Source organism: Anticarsia gemmatalis, chromosome 25 (assembly GCF_050436995.1).
Source record: "Anticarsia gemmatalis isolate Benzon Research Colony breed Stoneville strain chromosome 25, ilAntGemm2 primary, whole genome shotgun sequence".
NCBI lineage: Eukaryota > Metazoa > Arthropoda > Insecta > Lepidoptera > Erebidae > Anticarsia > Anticarsia gemmatalis.
Genome location: NC_134769.1, coordinates 8,474,748 through 8,484,622, shown reverse-complemented (window position 1 = coordinate 8,484,622; position 9,875 = coordinate 8,474,748). Strand labels below are relative to the sequence as shown.

The 9,875-nt window shown below is 35.6% G+C and overlaps 1 long non-coding RNA gene and 1 pseudogene across 1 annotated transcript; one reads left to right on the top strand and one right to left on the bottom strand.

Moving 5' to 3' along the window:
* Window positions 1–3,682: 3,682 nt before the first annotated feature.
* On the top strand, window positions 3,683–5,832 carry LOC142984015 (uncharacterized). Its single transcript, XR_012960124.1, has 2 exons — window positions 3,683–3,741; window positions 5,624–5,832. It is a non-coding gene; the product is annotated as an uncharacterized LOC142984015 (long non-coding RNA).
* Window positions 5,833–6,459: 627 nt separating this feature from the next.
* LOC142983954 (facilitated trehalose transporter Tret1-like) lies at window positions 6,460–9,187 on the bottom strand (annotated as a pseudogene).
* Window positions 9,188–9,875: the final 688 nt, after the last annotated feature.

The following is a 9,875-nucleotide window of genomic DNA, read 5'->3' as shown; positions in this document are numbered from 1 at the left end:
AATCATTCAATTATACTCTCAACGTATCTTTCGAATTCCTATAATTTTAACCCGGATCTCAACAATTACCCAAATTTCTCTTCCACTTTCCAATTCCACGAAAAATCCCCAAGGAGGGTTGTCGTCACGCTGGTTGTAAAATCTTGAGTTTCAATACCATTTACAGCATATTTTATTAAAGAAGAAAAAAAATCTTGATTTTAGGTAATGCATATGAAGCAGTTCGCAAGCGAGACATATAGGAGACAGATCGTAAGTAAAGTTACGGTCGCAGTCACCGGCAGTCTCATGTCTCGGTCTTTGTCTCTGTCTCGTTTGCGAACCGCCGCTTTTGCGTAATATAAAAACGATTAAAGAAAGAAGAAATTGTTAACATACATACGTGTGAAATAAATTGCTTTATCCAATTAACTAAATGATGACTGACACTATCTCTATTAGTTTGAACAAACATTTTTTCAGTAGAAAAAAGACAGAAAATTCAATTAACAAAACACCACCGTTTTCATATGAACACAAAACGTTAGTTATTCTTACGTCTAAAGCATTTCAACAGTCTGTAGAAAACAGTTTTTCTAGTTACACGTGTATTTAAAAATATGTTTTCTGCAATTTTGATCCTTATACCTGTGTTTTTAATGTCTATAATGGCTCAAAATATTACAAACAGTGATCTTCTTGATCGTCTCCTGGTTGTGTTTCCTTGGATGAATAGAGCTTTTTGGGTAAATGGTACTCAATATTAAGAGTATGAAGAGGAAGATTAAGAAGGAGGTAAGGATTTTAAATTAATAATTATCTTAGAACAATTCACACACAGTTATCTTATTTCAAACCTAGCAAGGACTTGTACCTGGTAACCAGACAAGTTATAAACACACATAAATTCGTGTTTGTAAACACATCGATAAATTGATATAAATAAATATTTATTTATATTACCTGATCTTAAGAGCTAATCTATCTAATCCGAAATAGGATCCTAGGAAGTTCTTACTAGAGCTAGCATCTACAGACAAAAACGTGATAATAAAGTGTCATCAATAAAAAGTATTTAGAACAATTTTATTCTTGTAGGAGTAAAAGTATTGCAGTCCACCATAGTGGGTTTACTGCATAATCAATCTTTTTTGGGGACCGTTGCACAGACCAGCCTATTAGCAAATGTGCATAGAAATAAAACCATACATAACTAAATTCTATGTTATTTCTAATTTCATATAACGTTCCAACATAAGAAAGAAAAATCTAAGGCACATGGCTGGAATCCTTACTGAAAACGTAAATTCAAAATTACAGCAATACTTTGTATTGCTGAAATTTTATCGGTTGATAACCTACTTCCATGAAACATAAATAAAAGTCTGTCGTAGATAAAATAAATACATTTAATTGAATACTTTATTGATTTTACCGTTTGTTTTTACAACTTTAACACAGCTAAGTATTTTTTTATCACTCGCCTATCCCCTTCCTCATCGCTCCGAGGAGACCCTTGTCCAGCCGTGGGAAACAACAACACACACAACAACAACAACACACACAACAAGGAACAATGGGTTAAATTAATTTATTTATTTATAAAATTATTTATTTATTTTTACTTGCGTATGACATGAAAGTAGATTTGCCATTTTGTGCCCCAGGTTCGAGTTCAACTAAATAAAATATTAAAGTCGTCATAGCCAGCCTCATCAACCTAGTCTTTCTTCCAACTACATATGTTGGAATGGGCAACAGTCTCAACGATGCAGCTGATTATCAGTATTTTACATGAAGCTGCCTGTCGGTTTTACTTTGTGTTCGTTGTTTGTATGTTTGTAAAAGTCCCAAGGCATAAGAACGAAACTTAGTGCGGCAGATGTCTTTTTTTTTAAATTGACAATCATCCCTTTGTTTGTTTGTCGTATGGTTAGTGGTCAACCTAGTATCAAAGTTGTTCAAGCCGCCCTGGAGGCCTTTGACGTGGCTTAACGACTGTTATCTTAGTAGACAACAACCGGGACCGACTTTTAACGTGCCCTCCGAAGCACGGAGACGCCCAGTTCAAATACCACTATGCGGTCACCCATCTATGGAATGACCGCGCCAATGGTTGCTTAACCCACAGATCGTTTACAGACCGGTGAGCGCAACTGGCTATGGGCTGGCTATGGGATATGGCTATCCCTTTTGTTACTGTATAACTGTAAACCCGAACCTTAAAAAACACTTAATGGTTTATTCACTTCTTATAAAGTTACATCCCGTGGTATCTTTGTATTTTTAAATCACATAACTTCGAAAAGTTATTGATGCGTTGGATCGAACCCTCGGTCACTTAGTTATCGTGGCTTATAAACATGAGTACGCATTTTTTTTATTGCTACAAATTTAAACAGTTTTTGAAATAAGTTGAAGTCTCAAACTCGCACTTGACCAGCATGATAAACTTAAGACTTAAACCCTTTATTTAATAAATAATAAAAATATCTTAGGCTTTTGACCGCTGTTACATGAAATACATATACATTTACATAGTATACAAATAAATTTATTCTTTTCATATTTATGATTCGTATTATAGTAATATAACATTATTTTTACGCTAAATGTATTTTAAACAAGTCTTCTTATCAGTCAGTCTCTTATCTTCAACGAAAATCTTTTATTTATTTTATCGAATATATATTATACGCGATCGGATCCGCGCGTGTCATCTAGGAATAAATATAAAGAATATAGCACACAATAAAGATCATCTTACACACACACACACTTATATACAAACTCATAACGAAACAAACTTTCACTATTACTTAAGGTTACAGAACTGATTGGGAGGTTACCATAACAATTGCATCAGTATTTTCGGAGAAAACAGTGAACAAGACGTGCTTACAAGTTTATTTTATCCTAAAGTGTTTGTCGTGTAAAAAGTTGACGGGTAAGTTTATCATTACTAGTGATCTTCCAACCCACTACTGTCCCACTGCTGGGCAAGGGTCTCCTCCCGTAATGAGGGAGGGGTTAGGCCTTGAGTCCACCACGCTGGCCAAGTGCGGGTCGGGGACTTTGCATGCCCTCAATAAATGTATTAAACAAAATTTAGCCATGCAAGGTTTCCTCACGATGTTTTCCTTCACCGTTGGAGCATGTGATCATTATTTCTAATACACACATAACTTCGAAAAGTCATTGGTGTGTTGCCTCGGATTCGAACCTGCGACCACTGGCGTGGGAGGTGTCAACTTATACCACTTTGAATTTGAGTAATGTCTCCCAATTTATGTAATAAAGTAAAAAAAAATAGTAATAAAGCAGTTTCGGTTTAGTATAATATTCTGACCCAAATTTCGCTCTGTATCCATTTCCAAATTAGAGATAAATTCAGTATAATGGTAGTAAAAGCCCTCGACACAATATCGGAGGAATGTGTGTGAGAAGTCTTTTAAAATTAATTAATTCCTATAAAACTTAGCCCAATCCGACGTCTTGTAATAAGCTGCCCACTTCAACCTAATCCCAAATCACTAGAACAGAATCTTTCAGATTATTATTCATATTTAACACTATAATATTTCCCTAAACAATAAATAAACTACATTAAAACAATACATTTAAATAAACCAATAACAACAGTATTGCAAGTCAGAAGGAAGTAATTACAATAAAATGAGTTTACGAGTTGCGTTTATAAGACAAACTAACTCGATTGTGGCGCAGTGTGTGTGCTACATCCTCATAAGCCGTACCCTTTTTGTAAGTAATCGATTTTTTAAAATATTTTTTATTCGAAATGGTCCTTATTTAAATAAATTTAACCCATTACTGTCCCACTGCTGGACAAGGGTCTCCTCCCGTAATGAGGGAGGGTTTAGGCCTTGAGTCCACCACGCTGGCCAAGTGCGGGTTGGGGACTTTGCATGCCCTCAATAAATGTATTAAACAAAGTTTAGGCATGTAAGGTTTCCTCACGATGTTTTTCCTTCACCGTTGGAGCATGTGATAATTATTTCTAATACACACATAACTTCGAAAAGTCATTGGTGTGTTGCCTCGGGTTCGAACCTGCGACCACTTGCGTGGGAGGTGTCAACTTATACCACTTGGCTACCTTACTTTAAATAAGATCCAACTAACAACGGCCCGCGACTTTGTCTTTGAAAGAAGTCCCACGACTATCAATATATTGTTTTAGTCCAACTTATAAATTATCTGGGAAACAAATTTTGGCATTAACACACATTACCTACTAGTATATTTCGTGTGATTTTATCGCAGTTCCGTTTATTCTGAAATTTCATTTAAAGCCTGGTACGGGTCCAATCTACTGTCAAAGATGTTCAAGCCGCCCGTAAAACTATTTAGCCTAATGAATTTAATTTTAAATGACAAAACCAAGACCGACTTTTTTCGTGCCATCCGAAGTATGGAATCGCCCCGCTCCAATAAAATTGTTCTAATCGGATCTTTTTTTTAAGACAACTCTCGCACTAAGAATTGCTCTTTTCTCGCAAGGATTTTTAAAAATATCCAAACAACTAACATAAGCTACAACCAAACCCAAAATAATGACTTGTGGTTCGCACAAATAGGTGTTCCGTGTGGGAATCGAACCCACGATCTACCGACGCAATGTTAGCGGCGTGGCGACCTAAACCACTGCGCCACGGAGGCAGCACATCTATAGAATGGCTGCGCTAAAGATGCTTAACCCGCTGATCGCAGCTAGCTTCCTCTGGCTAGAGAAGCCTTAAATTTTCCTCTGAGCTTTTTTTTAAGTAACAGAAACATTGATGTACGATTGGCATTGACGTTCCTAGTTAAAGCCGTGACCTAATCTTAACGTCTTCTTAGAATATACATTATTCAATTACTCAGTTTTACCCAAGCATTGTTTATTTTAGAAAATATTTTCCTGTTGTGTTTATCCTAAGTCGTGAGATTAGATCATGTTTTAAAGGATTTATAGAGATCCGTGGCCAAGTCACGAAAGCTGAATAGATTTGAAATCTTAACATTGCAAATATGCAAACATTGCTTGCACGGTCTAAGTGGTTGTATATAATAAGGCTTCCACTGAAAATAAAGGTAAAGAAGAACACGTTGTCTGTAACTGAACTTACCTGTAAAATTATTTATATACATATAGACATACAAACATCACACCTTCATCCCATTGGGACGGGCAGAGACCAGAGAACGCCACTTGGTACGATCGCTACAAACCTCCTTTACTTCATTCACATCCATACTCCTTGTCACTTTTATAAAATAATTCACATACATTTTCGAGGTTAAATAGATATAGCACTTTTATAATAATATAATAACACCATTATGTACTCTATTTTGTTGTGAATAAATGACTTTTGACTTTTTTGACTTTTGACTTGTCATACAGGATGTAAAATATATTTCAAGAAATAATGAGTTAGGGGGATGAGTAGAGTTCTTGTCTTGCCCGTCTCGTTGCACCTAAAATAAAAAAAATAGATCTCCTCATATAGACCTATCATCAAGTGATCAGCACCTGTATTTACTTCTGCATTCTGGACGTAATTTTCAAAAGTGACCAAAATTTTAAAGACATTTCATCAATATCTGCCAAATTATAACCAAAATCCATTTCTATCAACAGTTTCTTCATCTTCACCATGGATTTCAGCAAGCAGTTCACCAAATTCTTCGCGATCCTGGTCCTCCTCTTTATATCCAGCACCTTCGCCTTCCGAAACAGCAGCAGAATCGCCAGCAAGAATCCTAAACGCAACAATACTGTGTACTTCGACTAGTTGATGGGAATATGGAACTGCTATTAATTATGGATTAAATTGATCTGGACCCATACACTAAATGTCTTTTTTTATTTTAACACCAGCTTTTGCCCGCGAATTCGTCCACGTGGTTTGTGACTTAGGACAGAATTTTCATAAAAAATTTCATCCCCTATTTTATTGCCTTGGGGTAGAATTGATCTAAAACCCTCTTAGCGGATGTCTACGTCATAATATCTAACTGCATACCAAATTTCAGCCCGATTAGTCCAGTAGTTTAGGCTGTGCGTTGATAGATCACGTTTAAACTCGCGTTTAAACTGATGTAAAAAAAACGCAATTGAATAGATAAACTACCGCTAAATGTATTCAAAAACCGGGGGTAAGTCAGTCAGTCAGTCACGTTTGAGTTATACATAATATAATTATTTGGATAAATATCAGTGCATATTATTAACAAAACTATAGAATAGATTTTTAAGCATTGTTAACAATGGACGAGAAAGGTATAAGTGTATAATTCGTTGAAGTTTAGAACAATTGTCGAATTAAACCTTATATTTTCCTTGACAACACCAAGTTAACATTTTTTATTGTTTTTATATCAAACAATACCTGTAGATTCACACAAAGGTGTTCAATCTTAATAACATAACAATAAACGTTCATTTAATCTACAGCCAGCTTACCATACAAAATAATATAGATATCACAATCTTAAAACGACTTAAACTTAAGTATTAAAAAACTAAACTGGTATGGGAGTGCTATACCTACGTTCGGACATTTTTCTTTTATACGCAATAATAGGATCAGCATGTAAGGATTTCCTAGCCTCCCTTTCCTCAGGGGCAAGAGGGTTTCCTCTGAACTCATCCTCAATTTGCTGCAGAGTCCTGTCTTTGGTCTCTGGTAGAAGCAACCAGATCACTCCCATACAATACGTTATAATCCCTCCATATACTAAATACACTCCATGCATTCCTATACTATCTACAGATGCTGTAAAAGTCTTCAGAACTAAGAAGAATGTTCCAGAAAATGATGCTAAGCTGATAGTTCCACCTATACTTCTGTACTCCAAAGGAAATACTTCTCCTCCAATCACATTAGGTAGGGGAAGCATCCCTGTGGCTACAGCAAAGAACTTCAAATTAATGAGCAATGCTGGAATCCATAACGCGTCATATGGTAAAGTTCCTTGTTGTTTAAAGTATACGTACGCAGCTAAAGCAAACTGTATGATGATCGCCAGACCTCCAGTAGCAAACATCATAGTCCGTCTTTTGAACTTATTGATGGCAAATACTGCTAAAGCATTTGACACTAATCTTTGAGCTCCAAGAAAAATCATCCAAAAATGTGCATTTACTTCAGGCCCCATTACTGTAGCGATAATAAAAGTAGAATAAGCAGACATGGTAGTCCCTCCAGCAAAGTTGACTAAAATATGAGCATGCATCATTAGAATAATTGGCTTGTAAAATTCCTTTTTCTGTATAGTTGTAATAACACTGTTAAACCGATTGGTTTCCTTTCCAAATTTCGCGGAAATCCTTGCTTTTTCAAAGAGTATACGGCCTTGGATCATTTCTTCGAGCTCGTCTTCCTCATCATCACCTCGAAGCCAGCGGAAGACTTTTCTGCAGTCTTCGTATCGGCCTTTAGTAACTAGAAAGCTTGGAGATTCTGGCGAGTAGAGAGTCATGACCAGGCTTGTGAAAGGAAAGAATGCTCAGACCAGGGCTGTCTGCTGCCAGCTAAGGAAAGACCCAGTGAGGTGGACGAAGAAAATTCCAAAAGACTGGGATAAAGAGACGGTGGTGAGGAAGGCTCCTCTGTTCTTCGGACTGGCATACTCTCCAATGAGAACTGATCGGAGTGGTGACAGCATACCAATTGATAGACCTTGAAGGATTCGGGCTGCAAACATTACCTGAAATTATAATATTTTTTGTAGAAGTTATTGCTAAAAAGTAAGTCTTTTTGCTTTCGGATAGATAGGAGGATATTATATTTTAGTGTATTAATTTTCCAGCTATGTAAAATTCTGAAATCGGAGATGACTGAATGACTGATTTACGACGATAGAAAAATAACATAATATTCTTTTTGGAACAAAATACTGTGTTCAAAATAGTATCAAGATTCGTAAATTAATAAAAAATACGTATTTATTTACCTCAAAGTTAGTAGCCATAGTAATAATAAACCATCCGATTAGATTTGGTACAGTGACTGCGATGTGTGCTGTCTTTCTGCCATATCTCTCCATGATCGGCGGTGAGATGAAACTGCCAATTAATTGTGTTATTCCTAATATTGATGCTGTAATTAAAATAATTATTTTAGTTTTCTCATTTACTTTATCTTTTAAGTCGTCAATCTACATAATATGAAAAGTTTATCAGGGGCAACCATTAGTTTTATGTGTTGATTGATTTAACGTAGGGGAGAGAAGGGACCTCAGAGTACATTTTTAGGTACCTGACCAGCGGGCTTATCACGTATCTCAGTTGACAGCTAGTATACGTCAAATCTATGGTCACTATTCAGTACATTGCTGCTTTGACGTAACGTACTAATCACTATAATCTAAGGGAGAAAACAATGAACAGCATAGTGGCTTTCAAATGGCTGTCAACTGAGATACGTGATAGGCCCTGATCTCTATTTTTCCCTAATAAATTTTCTGAACGAAAGTGTAATTTCTTATTTGCTTTATTTTAAACTGTTTTATCTTCTTTTTGTGTTTGTTCTTTGTCTGTAAATCGTAGAGGGTCGAAAATGGCCTGAATTGCTTCGAGAAATGATGGTTGGTATACGGCCGTGCCGCTTTTTTTTGCTCGACTTGCTTTGCCCCCAGATCTTTTGATAGATTTAACATCTTTGATAATAGAGAGAAAAAAATATAGCTTACCTATCCATGAAGCGGATACGGCATCCAGTTTGAAGGCAGACCCTAGTTGATTCAGCTGTGGCAGGAGTATAGCAGGGTATCCGATCACACTGCCGTGCCCTATAATGTTGCTGCCTACTGCTGCAGTTACGAAACACTGGAGAATCATACAAAATTGTTTTATAATTTAGGGGACACAATAATATTTAAATAGGTTCAACTTCATCATGCAAGATTTATTTTATTAGTAAATTATACATTGTAACTTGGTTGACGTATATTTTTTTATTAGGTTAGGTACCTATAAGACATTTACTTTCCTGAAAAAACATAAGGCTGGCCTTGATTAGAGGGATTGAAACTACTAAATACTTATTTTAAAATAACTTGCTTTAACACTTACTTGTTTAAGAAAAGGCGTGAACCTGCTTTTTGATCTCGATTCCATTTTTAATTTATTTTAGTTCACGATTCCACCATTACATTTAAAATATAAACACGTGTATCTTCAAATATGTGTTATAGACATCGCTACTATAATAATAATGATATTTAATAATAATCGTATTGTTGAAGTAATAAAATTAACAAGCTTTATAGAGAGCTATCAAAATGCATTAAACGGATATGAAATATTTACGATATAAACTACGGGCAATTGACTCATCCAAATTATATTTACGACAGACGTTATTATTTAATGGAATCATGTGATAATAAATTAATTTAATTTCGGTCCAATTTTATTTTATGTTATATTATCGTATAGTTAGTGGTCAACCTAATATCAAAGTTGTTCAAGCCACTCGAAAGACCTTAGGCATGGCTTAACGACTAATTGGTAACAACCGAGACCGTCTTTAAACGTGCTTTCCGAAGCACGGAGGCGCTCAGTACAAAAGCCACTATGCTGTCTACCTATGCAAAGACCGCGTCAAGAGTTGCTTAACCCACAAATCGTTTTCAGACTGATGACTGTTACTGGCTATGTGGACCCCATTTAGTCCAATATTCAAAAATTGGACAAAAGTTTGAATTAAAAAAGTATCACTGGGATCTAAGCTTTTTTGTATTCTTTTGTGAAAAAATTATAATATTGGTATAGAATACTTTCATTACCAGTGGATAGATGGCGTTAGTTGTTATAAACTAAACTATTATTATAGAAGTCTCATTCATTATATTACAACATTTTTAAAACCCAAATAATTTAAACA